Below are 15,597 nucleotides of genomic sequence, written 5' to 3'. Positions count from 1 at the left end.
AAACCTGAGCCAGTGTGTTGTGAGACAAAGAGCCTTGTGTCCAATAAGGGGAATAAAGGCCCACAGCCTCCCCTGGCCCCGGGCCCTGAACAAGGGACTGGAGAAACTCGCTGCCCTGCGGATCAGACAATCAGCCGGCGCTAGTCCCGCCCCTCGGGCTCCCCGATTGGTTGGAGGACCCACCGCCGGCTCGCTCCACCAGCCCCGCCCCGCTCGCTCCCTATTGGTCGGAAGCTCCTGTCAATCAGGCCGCGGGCCCGGGTCACGTGTCCCCGAGGAGATCACGTTGCTCCATCCAACTGACGCCGCTCAGTCCAGGGCCTCGCGGACTCTCAGGTTTTTCTATTTCTCTTTATTCTCTCCCGATCCACCCCTCCCCCCACGATTCTCCACCTAATCGGAGCGGAGAAAACTCACTTTGCATCACCGATCGCGACTCTGGAACCGACACCAAGGCCTTTCCCCGGAATGATCCGAGTTCGCAGGTGCAGCTCCGAGTGGGGGAGGGGGTTGGTGTCCTCTGGGCATGCGCAGTTATTACCCTTGGTGACCGGGAGGGGTCGCTGTGCCGGACTCAGCCCAAATTGCCGCTCCGTGTACACATGCGCCGTATCTACCTGTCCTGCTACCTTCAGGGATCTGTGGACCTGCATCCAAGGTCCCTCTGATCTTCGATAGCAAAATACTGCAGATGCTGGAAATCTGAAATAACAACAGAAAATGCTGGAAAATCTCAGCAGGCCAGGCAACATCCGTGGATAGAAAATAGAGTCGACGTTTCAGGTGAACCCTTTGTCAAGACTAAAGAAGCACAGGAAATGAAATAGATTAAGAGGCCAGGCTGGGAGAGAACAAAAGAGTCCTAGCTATGCCTGCCTTTTCGTGGGCTATGTGGAACAATCTTTGTTCCAGTCCTACTTGGGTCCCCTCCCTCAACTCTTTTTTCTGATACATTGATGACTGTATCGGTGCCGTTTCCTGCTCTCGCCCTGAACTAGACAATTTCATTCACTGCCTCCAATTTCCACCCTTCCCTCACCTTCACATGGTCCATCTCTGACTCTTCCCTTCCCTTCCTCGACTTCTCTGTCTCCATCTCTGGGGATAGGTTATTGACCAACATTCACTACAAGCCCACTGACTCCCACAGCTACCTGGACTACACTTCCTCCCACCCCGCCTCCTGTAAGGACTCTGTTCCATTCTCCCAATTTCTCCATCTCCGCTGCATCTGCTCCGACGATGCCACCTTCCACACCAGTGCTTCCGACATGTCTTCCTTTTTCCTCAACCGAGGATTCCCCTCTACTGTGGTTGACACGGCCTTCGACTGTGTCCGTTCTATCTCCCGCACTTCTTCCCTCACCCCTGCCCCTCCCTCCCGGAACCACAATAAGGTTCCCCTTGTCCTCACCTTTCACCCTACCAGCCTCCACATTCAACGGATCATTCTCCGCCATTTCCGCCACCTCCAAAGTGATCCCACCACCAAACGCATCTTCCCCTCCCCTCCCCTTTCAGGATTCCGTAGGGACCGCTCCCTCCGAGACACCCTAGTCCACTCCTCTATCACCCCCAGCACCCCTTCCCCTGGCACCTTCTCGTGCAAGCGCAGGAGATGTAACAGCTGCCCTTATACCTCCCCCCTTCCCAATGTCCAGGGCCCCAAACACCCCTTCCAGGTGAAACAGCGATTTACTTGTACTTCTTGCAATCTAGTATACTGTATTCACTGCTCACGATGTGGTCTCCTCTACATTGGGGAGACCAAACGCAGATAGGGTGACCGCTTTGCGGAACACCTCCGTTCAGTCCGTAAGGGTGACCCCGAGCTTCCGGTCGCCTGTCATTTTAATTCACCGCCCCATTCCCACTCGGACCTCACCGCACTCGGGCTCTTGCATTGTTCCATGGAAGCTCAACGTAAACTCGAGGAACAGCACCTCATCTTCCGATTAGGCACTTTACAGCCTTCCGGACTCAATATCGAGTTCAACAATTTCAGATCATAACCTCGGCCCCTATTACATTTTTACTTATATTTTTTATCCACCCCTTTGTTTTGGCCTTTCCCCCCACCCCCCTTTCTTTTTTTTTCTCTCTCTCCCACATGGTAGCTGTCTCCCATTCTGCCAGTACATTTCACACCTATTCTAGAGCCGTCTTTTGTCTCCACTAGTCCTATCACCATCTCGTCTTGTTTTGAATACCTCTTAATGTCTCTTCACTTCTCTTTTGTTCTCTCCCAGCCTGGCCTCTTAATCTATTTCATTTCCTGTGCTTCTTTAGTCTTGACAAAGGGTTCACCTGAAACGTTGACTCTATTTTCTCTGCACGTATGTTGCCTGGCCTGCTGAGTTTTTCCAGCATTTTCTGTTGTTATTTCCTTCTGATCTTCTGCACTTCTCAGTGTCCTACCATTTATAGTGTATTCCCTTGCCTTGTTAGACCTCCCCAAATGCACTACCTCACACTTCTCCAGATTGAATTCCATTTGCCACTTGTCTGCCCACCTGACCAGTCCATTGGTACCTTACATAGAAACATAGAAGATAGGAGCAGGAGTAGGCCTGCTACCCATAGCGGTTAGCACTGTTGCCTCACAGCGCCAGGGACCCGGGTTCGAATCCAGCCTCGGGTGACTGTCTGTGTGGAGTTTGCACATTCTCCCCGTGTTTGCGTGGGTTTCCTCCGGGTGCTTCGGTTTCCTCCCACAGTCCAAAAGATGTGCGGGTTAGGTTGATTGGCTATGATAAATTGACCCTTAGTGTTAGGGGGATTAAATACGTGGGGTTACGGGGATAGGGTGGGATATGTGTTGGTGTAGGGGTTACGGGGATCGGGTGGGATATGTGTCGGTGCAGGCTCGATGGGCCGAAATGGCCTTTATCTGCACTGTGGGGTTTCTGGGTTTCTGTGATTCCTGCAGTCTGCAGCTTTCTTCTTCATTATCAACCACATGGCCAATTTTTGTATCATCTGCAAACTTCTTAATCATGCTTCCTACATTCAAGTCCAAATCATTGATATATACCACAAAAAGCAAAGGACCCAGTACTGAGCCCTGTGGAACCCCATTGGAAACAGTTTCCAGTCACATAAACACCCTTAGACCATTACCCTTTGTTTCCTGCCTCTGAGCCAATTTTGGATCCAACTTGACACTTTGCCTTGGATCCCATGGGCTTTTACTTTCGTGACCAGTATCAAAAGCCTTGCTAAAATCAATATAGACTACATCAAACGCACTCCCCTCATCGACCCTCCTTGTTACCTCCTCATAAAATTCAATCAAGTTAGTCAGACACGACCTTCCCTTAAATCCACGCTGACTGTCCCTGATTAATCCTTGTCTTTCTAAATGAAGATTTATCCTGTCCCTCAGAACTTTTTTCCAATAATTTTCCCACCACCGAGGTTAGGCTGACTGGCCTGTAATTACTCGGTCTATCCCTTTCTCCCTTTTTAAACAATGGTACCACATTAGCAGTTCTCCAGTCCTCTGGCACCACACCTGTAGCCAGAGAGGATTGAAAAATGATGGTCAGAGCCTCTGTTATTTCCTCTCTTACTTCTCTTACCAGTCTGGGATACATTTCATCCGGGCCTGGGGATTTATCCACTTTCAAAGATGCTAAACCCTTTAATACTTCCTCTTTCACTATGTTTATTTAATCTAACATTTCACACTCGTCCTCCCTGATTGCAATGTCTGCATCGTCCCTCTCTTTTGTGAAAACAGACGCAAAGTATTCATTAAGAACCATACTCATGTCTTCGACTTCCACACACAGGTTACCTTTATAGTCCCTAATAGGCTCCACTCTTACTTTAGTTATCCTCTTGCTCTTAATGTATTTATAAACATCTTTGGGTTTTCCTTGTCAATATTTTTTCATGCCCTCTCTTTGCTTTGCTTTTCTTCTTTGAAATAGTGCCATAGGATCTTTGATGTCCACCTGAGAGAGCAGGCGGGGCCTCGGTTTAACATCTACTCCAAAAATCGGCACCTCTGACAGTGCAGCACTCCCTCAGCACTGCACTGGAGCATCAGCCTAGATTTTTGTGCTCAAGTCTCTGGAGTGGGACTTGAACCCACAACTATTCTGACTCAGAGGCGAGAGTGCTACCAACTGAGCTACTGGCTGACACTAAAGAACAAGCAGTTCTGACGAAAGGTCATCGACCTGAAACGTTAACTCTGTTTCTGTCTCCACAGATGCTGCCTGACCTGCTGAGTATTTCCAGCATTTTCTGTTTTTATTAAAGAAACGAGGGAGTGATTGCTGACAGGACGAATGTTGGGTCGTCCTGCGCATGCGCACCTCCCTGGCTTATGACATCAGCGCCGACCTGTATGGCTGCTGTTTTACAAGCTCCTCCCCAACTGGTATTTTAATGTTGTATTTAATGTATTTAATATTGTATTTGAATATATCGTACTGTTAGTTTTTAGTATTTTACTGTTTAGTATTTAGCACTCTAGTTTTAGTATTAGTAATTTAGTTGTTTTTAAAAAAATATTCTACTGTTTAACCGACCTGTATGGCTGCTGTTTTATGAGCTCCCCAACTGGTATTTCAATGTTGTATTTAATGTATTCAATGTTGTATTTTAATATATCGTACTGTTAGTTTTTTAGTATTCTACTGTTTAGTATTTAGCATTCTAGTTTTAGTATTAGTAGTTTAGTTGTTTTAAAAAAAATATTCTACTGTTTAACCGACCTGTATGGCTCATGAGGGTAGCCGCTGTTTTACGAGCTCGTCCGCAACTTTCCACTTTATTTATTATTTTATTGTTATTATTAAACAATTTTGTAAGTACTGTTTCTTCACTTATCCGCTACGACCATCAATCACTTCTGGACATAAGATCGTCTGGAGATATAGGACCTACCCCCGATTTTTCGAACTGGGATTCTGCTGCTACTACCATCTACCCTCCCACCTGCTTACCTGACTTCATTCCTGTGATCAGGAAGCGATGACGGCGCAAGCGGGGCAGACGAGGAGGTGCATTAGTGAAGCTGAGGCGACGTGAACACCACCATCCCTTCCGAGTATTCTCCTGGCGAATGTGCAGTCACTGGACAATAAGCTGGACGAACTCAGAGGGAGGCTCACCTTCCAGCGAGACATTAAGAACTGCAATGTCTTGATTTTTACTGAGACTTGGCTTGATCCATCGATACCAGCTTCGGCCATTCAACCAGAGGGATTCAACATTCACCGGCTAGACCGAACAATGGACTCGGGGAAGAATAGAGGGGGTGGAGTATGCTTCATGATCAACAATTCTTGGTGTTCCGACGAGGAACTACTTACATCTTCTTGTTCACCCGATCTTGAACACCTGATGATCAAATGCCGGCCCTTCTACCTCCCGAGAGAGTTCTCATCCGTGATCATTACAGCGGTGTATATTCCACCACAGGCCGACGCAAATAGGGCACTAAACGAGCTGTATGGGACCATTAGCAGGCTTGAAACTTCCCATCCAGAGGCTGCATTCATCGTGGCTGGCGATTTCAACAAAGCCAATCTGAAGAAAGTACTGCCTAAATACCATCAGCATATCACCTGCCCAACGCGAGCCAAGAACACACTAGATCACACTTACACTCCGTTCCGGGATGGATACAAGGCCCTCCCCCGCCTTCCCTTCGGCAAATCAGATCACGACTCCATCCTGCTGCTACCCACCTATAGGCAGAAACTGAAACAGGAAAAGCCTGTGATGAGATCTCTACAACGCTGGTCGGATCAATCAGACGCTATGTTACAAGACTGTTTTGATTGCTCTGACTGGGATATGTTCCAGAATGCCTCGAACAATGACATCAACACATATACAGATTCAGTCATTAGTTTCATAAACAAGTGCATAGATGACGTTGTTCCGAGGATTGTTGTACGAACATTTCCCAACCAGAAACCATGGGTAAATGGCGATACCCGTGCTATGCTAAAAGCACGGTCCATCGCATTCAACTCTGGGGACATGGATGAGTACAAGAAATCAAGGTACGGCCTCAGAAAAACCATCAAAAATGCAAAAAGACAATACATGGACAAAGTGGAGTCACACTATCATAGCTCAGATTCGCGAAGGATGTGGAGTGGACTACAATCTATTACAGACTCTAAAGGGAAACCCAACTGTCATGCCCAGCAATGCCTCTCTCCCGGATGAGCGTAACACTTTTTATGCACGGTTTGAGGCCAACAACAACTGGCCTGTTACAAGGGCGCCCGTGGCTCAGGACGACCGGGTCTTCTCAATCTCCGTGGCTGACGTGAGCAAGACTTTTAAGAGAGTGAACACCCACAAAGCACCCGGTCCAGATGGAATCCCTGGGCGTGTCCTTAGAGCATGCGCTGACCAGCTGGCAGCCGTGTTTACGGATATATTCAACCATTCACTGTACCAGTCTGTAGTCCCCACCCGCTTCAAGATGACATCAGTTATTCCAGTCCCCAAAAAAACAAAAGTAACCTGTTTAAACGACGACCGCCCCATAGCACTCACTTCTGTCATCATGAAGTGCTTTGAGAGGCTGGTCAAAACCCACATCAACTCCTTACTAACTGACACACTGGACCCACTCCAATTTGCTTACCGCCCAAAAAGATCTAGGGATGATGCCATCGCCACTGTACTGCACACTGCCTTATCACACCTGGATAAGAGGAACACCTATGTGAGAATGTTGTTCATTGATTATAGTTCAGCATTCAATACCATTATCCCCTCCAAGCTTGTCAACAAGCTCAGTGAGCTAGGACTTAACACCTCCCTATGCAACTGGATCCTGGACTTCCTGACGGGAAGACCCCAGGTGGTGAAAATAAGCAGAAACACCTCCTCCACACTGATCCTGAACACGGGAGCTCCCCAGGGTTGTGTGCTCAGGCCCCTTCTGTACTCCCTGTTTACTCATGATTGCGTGGCCACAAAGGCAGGCAGGTAGTGCAGGGAACCCCTGCGGACATCCCCCTTTCAAACAAGTATACCGCTTTGGATACTGTTGAGGGGGATGACTCACCAGGGGAAGGCAGCAGCAGCCAACTTCCTGGCACTGGCGGTGCTCCTGCTGCCCAGGAAGGGGGGAAAAAGAGTGGGAGAGCAATAGTGGTAGGGGATTCTATAGTAAGGGGAACAGATAGGCGTTTCTGTGGCCGTAGACGTGAATCCAGGATGGTTTGTTGCCTCCCTGGTGCCAGGGTCAAGGATGTCACTGAGCGGCTGCAGGGCATTCTGGAGGGGGAGGGTGAACAGCCAGTGGTCGTGGTCCACATTGGTACCAACGACATAGGTAAAAAGAGGGATGAGGTCCTGCAGCAAGAATTTAGGGAGCTAGGTGAAGGATTAAAGAGCAGGACCTCAAGGGTTGTAATCTCTGGATTACTCCCGGTGCCACGTGCTAGTAAGTATAGGAATAGGAAGATAGAACAGATGAATGCGTGGCTAAAGGGATGGTGCAGGGGGGAGGGCTTTAGTTTCCTGGATCACTGGGTCTGCTTCTGGGAAAGGTGGGACTTGTACAAGTCGGACGGTTTACACCTGAACCAGAGGGGAACCAATATCCTTGCGGGGAGGTTTGCTAGCACTGCTGGGGGGGGTTTAAACTAACTTGGCAGGGGGATGGGGTACAGAGTGGAGCTATAGTAGGGGGTGATTTACAGCCAAATACAGAGGGAAAAACTCAGCTGGGAAGGCAAAGCAAATATGTGAAGGCAAAAGAGAATATGGCAGGGCTGGAAGGCATTTATTTTCATGCAAGGAGTCTTGCAAATAAGGTGGATGAACTGAAGTTGTTGTTGAACACATGGGAGTACGATATTGTTGCTATCACGGAGACATGGTTGAGGGAGGGTCAGGACTGGCAGCTCAATATTCCGGGGTATAGAATCCTCAGGCGAGACAGAGGGGGGTGTAAAAGGGGAGGGGGTGTTGCAATATTAATTAAGGAGTCAATTACTGCTGTAAGGAGGGATGATATATTAGCGGGTTCCCCTCATGAGGCCATATGGGTAGAACTTAAAAACAAAAAGGGGGCAAGCACTTTGCTGGGAGTGTACTATAGGCCCCCAAACAGTCAGGGGGAGATAGAGGAACAGATATGTAGGCAAATCTCAGAAAAGTGCGAAAATAATAGGGTAATAATAGTGGGGGATTTCAACTTCCCCAATATAAATTGGGATAGTCAGAGTGTGAAAGGCTTAGAGGGTGCAGAATTCTTAAAGTGCATCCAGGAGAGCTTTTTGAGCCAACATGTAGAAAGTCCTACAAGAGAGGGGGCGGTACTGGACCTAATTCTGGGGAATGTAGCCGGGCAAGTGGTGGAAGTGTCAGTAGGAGAGCATTTTGGCGACAGTGACCACAATTCAGTGAGATTTAAGGTGGTCATGGAAAAAGACAAAGACGGCCCGGAAATAAGGGTTCTAAATTGGGGGAAGGCCGATTTTAATATGATAAGGCAGGATCTGGCCAAATTGGACTGGGAGCAGCTACTTATAGGAAAATCCGCATCAAAACAGTGGGAGACTTTCAGAAGGGAAATAGAGAGAGTACAACGCCAACATGTTCCTGTAAAGGTCAAGGGTGGGACCAACAAGCAAAGGGAACCTTGGATGACAAGGGATATACAAAAATGCATTAGAAATAAAAGGGGGGCTTTTGGCAGTTACAAAAGACTAAAGACGGAAGAAGCCCTAGAGGAGTATAAAAAATGCAGGGGCATACTTAAAAAAGAAATTAGGAGGGCGAGGAGGGGCCATGAAATAACACTGGCGAGCAAAATAAAGGAAAATCCTAAGATGTTTTATAAGTATATTAAGGGCAAGAGGATAACCAGGGAAAGGGTAGGGCCCATTAGGGACCAAGGTGGCAATCTGTGTGTAGAGCCAGATGATGTAGGCGGGGTTTTAAATGAATTTTTTGCATCTGTGTTCACTATGGAGAAAGACGATGCAGACATAGAAATCGGGCAAGGGGGCTGTGACATACTTGAACATATTAGCATCGAGAGGGAGGAGGTGCTAGCGGTTTTAGCAGGCCAAAAAGTGGATAAATCCCCAGGCCCGGACGAGATGTATCCCAGGCTGCTGTGGGAGGCAAAGGAGTAGATTGCAGGGGCTCTGACACAAATTTTCAGAACCTCTCTGGCCACAGGGGATGTACCAGAGGACTGGAGAACAGCTAACGTAGTACCATTATTCAAGAAGGGTAGCAGGGATAAACCAGGGAATTACAGGCCAGTGAGCCTAACATCTGTGGTAGGGAAATTATTGGAAAAAATTCTGAGGGACAAAATTAGTCTCCACTTGGAGAGGCAAGGATTAATCGGGGATAGTCAGCATGGCTTTGTCAAGGGTAAATCATGTCTGACAAATCTGATTGAATTTTTCGAGGGGGTGACTAGGGGGGTGGATGAGGGAAATGCTGTGGATGTGGTTTACATGGACTTCAGTAAAGCTTTTGACAAAGTCCCGCATAGGAGACTGGTCAAGAAGGTAAGAGCCCATGGGATCCAGGGTGCCTTGGCGCGTTGGATCCTAAACTGGCTGAGTGGCAGGAGGCAGAGGGTGATGGTCGAAGGTTGCTTTTGTGACTGGAAGCCTGTGTCCAGTGGGGTACCTCAGGGATCGGTGCTGGGTCCCTTGTTGTTTGTGATCTACATAAATGATTTGGATGAGAATGTAAAAGGTATGATCAGTAAGTTCGCAGATGACACGAAAATTGGTGGGGTGGTAAATTGTGAGGAGGAAAGCCTCAGGCTACAGGACGATATAAACGGGTTGGTCAGATGGGCGGAAAAGTGGCAAATGGAATTTAACCCTGAAAAGTGCGAGGTGATGCATTTTGGACGGACAAATAAGGCAAGGGAATACACAATGAGTGGTAGGACCCTAGGAAGTACAGAGGGTCAGAGGGACCTTGGTGTACATGTACATAGATCCCTGAAGACAGCGGAACAGGTAGATAAGGTGGTTAAAAAGGCATGTGGGATACTTGCCTTCATTAGCCGAGGCATAGAATATAAGAGCAGGGGGGTTATGATGGAGCTGTACAAAACGCTGGTGAGGCCACAGCTGGAGTACTGTGTGCAGTTCTGGTCGCCTCACTATAGGAAGGATGTGATTGCTTTGGAGAGGGTGCAGAGAAGATTCACCAGGATGTTACCTGGGATGGAGCGCCTCAGCTATGAAGAGAGGCTGGACAGGCTGGGGTTGTTTTCCTTGGAGCAAAGAAGGCTGAGGGGGGACCTGATTGAGGTGTACAAAATGATGAGGGGCATAGATAGGGTAGATAAAGAGGAACTTTTCCCCTTAGTAGGGGGGTCAACAACAAGGGGGCATAGATTCAGGGTAAGGGGCAGGAGATTTAGAGGGGATTTGAGGAGGAACTTTTTCACCCAGAGGGTGGTTGGAATGTGGAACTCAATGCCTGAAAGGGTGGTAGAGGCAGGAACCCTCACAACATTCAAGAAGCATTTGGATGAGCACTTGAAATGCCATTGCATACAAGGCTATGGACCAAATGCTGGAAAATGGGATTAGACTGGGCGGCGCAGACACGATGGGCCGAAGGGCCTCTTTCTGTGCTGTAAAACTCTATGACTCTATGACAACTTCAACTCCATCATCAAGTTTGCTGATGACACTACCGTTGTAGGCCTGATCACAGATGGTGACGAGATTGGCTACAGGGAGGAGGTAAGAGCCCTAGGAGAATGGTGCAAGTACAACAAACTCTCCCTCAACATCAGCAAAACAAAGGAGATGATCGTGGACTACAGGAAGCGGCAGGGGGAGGGACACATCGAAGGGGCTGAGGTGGAGAGGGTCAGCAGTTTCAAATTCCTGGGTGTATTCATTACGGAGGACTTAACGTGGTCACATCGCATCGACGTCGTAACGAAGAAGGCATGCCAATGCCTGTTCTTCCTCAGGAGACTGAAGAAATTTGGAATGGCCCCCCAGATTCTCATCAACTTCTACCGGTGCACCATCGAGAGTATCCTGTCCGGCTGCATCACTACCTGGTATGGCAACTGCACCGCCACAGACCGCAAGGCTCTACAGATGGTGGTGAAAGCTGCACAACACACTATTGGAATTAAACTACCTGCTGCCCAGGATATCTACCCCGAGAGGTGCCGGGGGAAGGCCCTGAGAATCATTAAAGACATGAGTCACCCCAGCCACAACCTCTTTGCCCTGCTCCCGTCCGCTAAGAGATATCGAAGCATACGGTCTCGTACCAACAGGTTTCGAAACAGCTTCTACTCCCAGGCCATAAGACTCATGAACGATTAATTTATTATTTATTACTGTTTTATTTATTATTACTGTCTTTCTATTAGTATTTCTATTAGTATTTTTATCATTGTTATGCCATATTTATTCCAATGTTGGGAGGACTCGTAAAAATCAACATTTCATTGTGCAGTACACACGTCTGCTGCATATATGACAAATAAAATTGAATTGAATTGAATTGAATTGAGGCAAAACACCGACTCGCCCCCACCTGAGCCGCGCACGCGTACCAGATGTTGCGGCTCCGCATGCGCGCCCGATGTTCCAACCGCGGGGTTTTGTGTGCTGAGCATGTGCGTTGTGGACCGATCGGGACGGGCGATTGTGGAGCAGGAGGGAGAGCGCGGGGGCCATGAGCACAGGTGTGGGACTCAGAGTCAACAGAGCGCTTTCTGGAGCACCGGGGCTTGTGCGTATTGCAGCCACCATTACTGCTGATCCTTTCAACCAACCTGTGCAGCAGCTGGGGCCTGAAAATCAGCTTCACTGCCCCTGGGGTCGGAAAGGGGAAAATTAAACAACAGTTTGCCTCTGATCCTTTTCTGAACTCAATTTACAGGGTTATAGAAGTGGATCAGTTACAGGCGCGAAGCTCAGACCAAACATCACGTCAAGATCTGACAGAGTCACTCGATTCATCCGGACCTGAATATCATCGGCCTTTGCACATGGAAGGAGAAAGCAGCGATCGCAGCGATGACAAACCGCACACGTGTTCGGTGTGTGGACGCGGATTCAGCTGATTGCCTGACCTGGCGAGACAAATGCACCGTCACACCGGGGAGAAACAGGGTAAAGGTGGGGACGGTGGGAAGGGATTCAGTTCCCCGTCTGCATTGGAAGTTCAACGGCGCAGTCACACCAGGGACAGTCCGTTCACCTGCTCCGTGTGTGGAAAGGGATTTGTTTGTTCATCCCACTTGCAAACACACCAGCGAGTTCACACTGGGGAGAGACCATTTCAGTGTTCTGACTGTGGGAAGAGCTTTAAAAGCCCCGGGGAATTGAAGGGACACCAGCTTGTTCACACTGATGAGAGAGCATTTCAATGTTCTGACTGTGGGAAGAGCTTTAAAAGCCCCTAGGATCTGAAGGGACGTCAGCTTGTTCACACTGATGAGAGACCATTTCAGTGTCCTAACTGTGGGAAGAGCTTTAAAAGCCCCCAGTATCTGAAGCAACACCAGCGAGCTCACACTGATGAGAGGCCATTTAACTGTTCTGACTGTGGGAAGAGCTTTAAAAGCTCCGGGGAGCTGAAGGGACACCAGCTTGTTCACACTAACGAGAGACTCTTTAAATGTTCTGAGTGTGGGAAGAGTTTTAAAATCCCCCGGGAGCTCAAGCAACACCAGGGCCTCCACACTGGGGAGAGGATATTCATCTGCTCTGAATGTGGGAAGGGATTCACTGAATCATCCAAACTGCAGACACACCAGCTTGTTCACACTGATGAGACCGTTTAACTGTTCTGACTGTGGAAAGAGTTTTAAAAGCTCCGGGGAGCTGAAGAGACACTCGCTCCTCCACACTGGTGAGAGGCCATTCACCTGCTCCGTGTGTGGGAAGGGATTCACTCATTCATCCACCCTCCAGTCACACCAGCTTGTTCACACTGACGAGAGACCCTTTAAATGTTCTGACTGTGGGAAGAGCTTTAAAAGCTCCAAGAGTCTTAAGAGACACCAGCGTCTTCACACTGATCATAGAATTTAACAGCACAGAAGGAGGTGATTCAGCCCATCGTGTCTCTGCCGGCTCTTTGAAAGAGCTGTCCAATTTAGTCCCAAACCCCAGCTTTATCCCCAGAACTCTGCAAACTAGTCCTCTTCAAGTACATGTCCAATTACTGTTTGAAAGTTCCTGTGGAACCTGATTCCAGCATCCTTTCAGATGGTGCGTTCCAGATCTTAACAACCCTCTGTGTGAAAACAATTCTCCTCATTCCCCTCTAGTTCTTTTAGCAACTATTTTAAATCTGTGACCTTTGGTTACCGACCCACTTGCCAGAGTGAACAGTTTCTCCCTACTTGCTCGATCAAAACCCCTCATCATTTTGAACACCTCTATTAGGTCTCCTCTTAACCTTCTCTGCTCTAAGGGGAACAATCCCAGCTTCTCCAATCTCTCCACATAACTGAAGTCCCTCATCCCTGGAACCATCCTGGTCAACCTCCTCTGTACCCTCTCCAAGGCCTTGACATCCATCCTAAAGTGTGGTGCCCAGAATTGTACACAAGACTCCAGCTGAGGCCAAAACCCTGCAGCTGTACAAAACCCTGGTTAGACCACACCTGGAGTACTGTGAGCAGTTCTGGGCACCACACCTTAGGAAGGATATATTGGCCTTGGAGGGAGTGCAGCGTAGGTTTACCAGAATGATACCCGGACTTCAAGGGTTAAGTTACGGGGCGAGATTACACAAATTAGGGTTGTATTCCCTGGAAGTTAGAAGGTTAAGGTGTGATCTGATCAAAGTTTTCAGGATATTAAGGGGAACAGATAGGGTAGATAGAGAGAAACTATTTCCGCTGGTTGGGGATTCTAGGACTGGGGGCATAGTCTAAAAATTAGAGCCAGACCTTTCAGGAGTGAAATTAGGAAACACTTCTACACACAATGGGTGGTAGAAGTTTGGAACTCTCTTCCACAAACGGCAATTGATGCGAGATCAATTGTTAATTTTAAATCTGAGATTGATAGGTTTTTGTTACCCAAAGGTATTAAGGGATTTGGGCCAAAGGCGGGTGTATGGAGTTAGGTCGCAGATCAGTCATGATCTCATTGAATGGTGGAACAGGCTCGAGGGGCTGAATGGCCTCCTCCTGTTCCTATGTTCTTAACTAGTGATCTGTAAAGGTTTAGTGTAACTTCCTTGTTTTTGTATTCAATGGCCCTATTTACAAAGCCAAGTATCCAGTATGCTTTGTGAACCGCCTCACCAACTTGCCATGGCACTTTGAAAGATTTGTGAATATGGACCCCCAGGTCCCTCTGCTCTTGCACCCCCTCAAAATAGTCCCATTTAGATTATACGGCCTCTCCCTGTTGTTTTTCCCAAAGTGCATCACTTCACACTTATCCTCATTTAATTTCATCTGCCTTGTGTCTGCTCATTTCACAGTCTGTCTCTGTCCTTCTGAAGTCTGCTACTACTATGCTCACTATTTACTACGTTGCCAAGTTTTGTATTATCTGTAAACTTCAAACTTGTACACCTATACCCAAGTCCAGGTCAGTTATATATAACAAGAAAAGCAATGGTCCTAATCCCGACCCCTGGGGGAACCCACTGCATACTTCCCTCCAGTCAGAAAAACATCCCTCAGCACTGCTCACTGTCTCCTCTCCCTTACCATCAGCCCTTTAATTCCCTGTGCTTCTATTTTCCGAGTAAGTCTCTTATGTGGTACTTTATCAAATGCCTTGTAAAAGTCCATATATACATCTGCTGCACCACCTTCATCGACCCTGTGTTACTTCATCAAAGAACTCAATCAGGTTAGTCAGACACGATTTACCTTTAACAAATCCATACTGGCTGCCCCTTATTAACCCATGCTTCTCCAAGTGAGAATTAATTTTGTCCTTGACAATGGTCTCTAGTCGTTCACCCAATCAAAAGAGTAGACTGATTGGCCTGTAGTTACCAGGTTTATCCCTCTCCCCTTTTTTAAACAGGGGTGTAACATTTGCAATCCTCCAGTCTTCTGGCACCACTCCCATATATCTGAGGGAGATTGAAAGATTGTGGTCGGAGCTTCTGCTATCTCCACCCTAGCTTCCCTCAGCAATCTAGGATGCATCGCATCTGGACTGGGTGACTTGTTAACTTTGAGTGATGACAACCTATTTAGCACCTCCTTTCTATCCATTTTTATCCAATTTCTCTACTCCCCCCCCCCTCCTCTACTGCAACTCTACTGCGACATTAACTTCATCCTCTTCTTTTGTGGAGACAGATGCTAAGTACTCATTCAGTACCTCAGCCACGCCCTCTGCCTCCGTATGATGAGCTCCTATTTGGTCCCTAATCGTCCCCACCATTCCTTTAACTATGCTTTTACTTTTCCTATGTTTATAAAAGATTTTTGCGTTCCCTTTTACGTTACCCACTAATCTTTTCTTGTACACTGTGGTGTCTGTGTGTTGATAGAGACACTGAAGACAGGAGTTGGTTCATAGGTGTTTACTAAGCAAAGTCTGGAGGGGTACTAACGAATATAACACAATATACAGGCTTATATAGCCCGAGTGGCCATTACCGGCA

The sequence above is a fragment of the Somniosus microcephalus genome, chromosome 4 (assembly GCF_052327205.1).
Source record: "Somniosus microcephalus isolate GS21.2 chromosome 4, FLI_Smic_1.0, whole genome shotgun sequence".
Classification (NCBI taxonomy): domain Eukaryota; kingdom Metazoa; phylum Chordata; class Chondrichthyes; order Squaliformes; family Somniosidae; genus Somniosus; species Somniosus microcephalus.
This window is presented reverse-complemented; position numbering follows the sequence as displayed.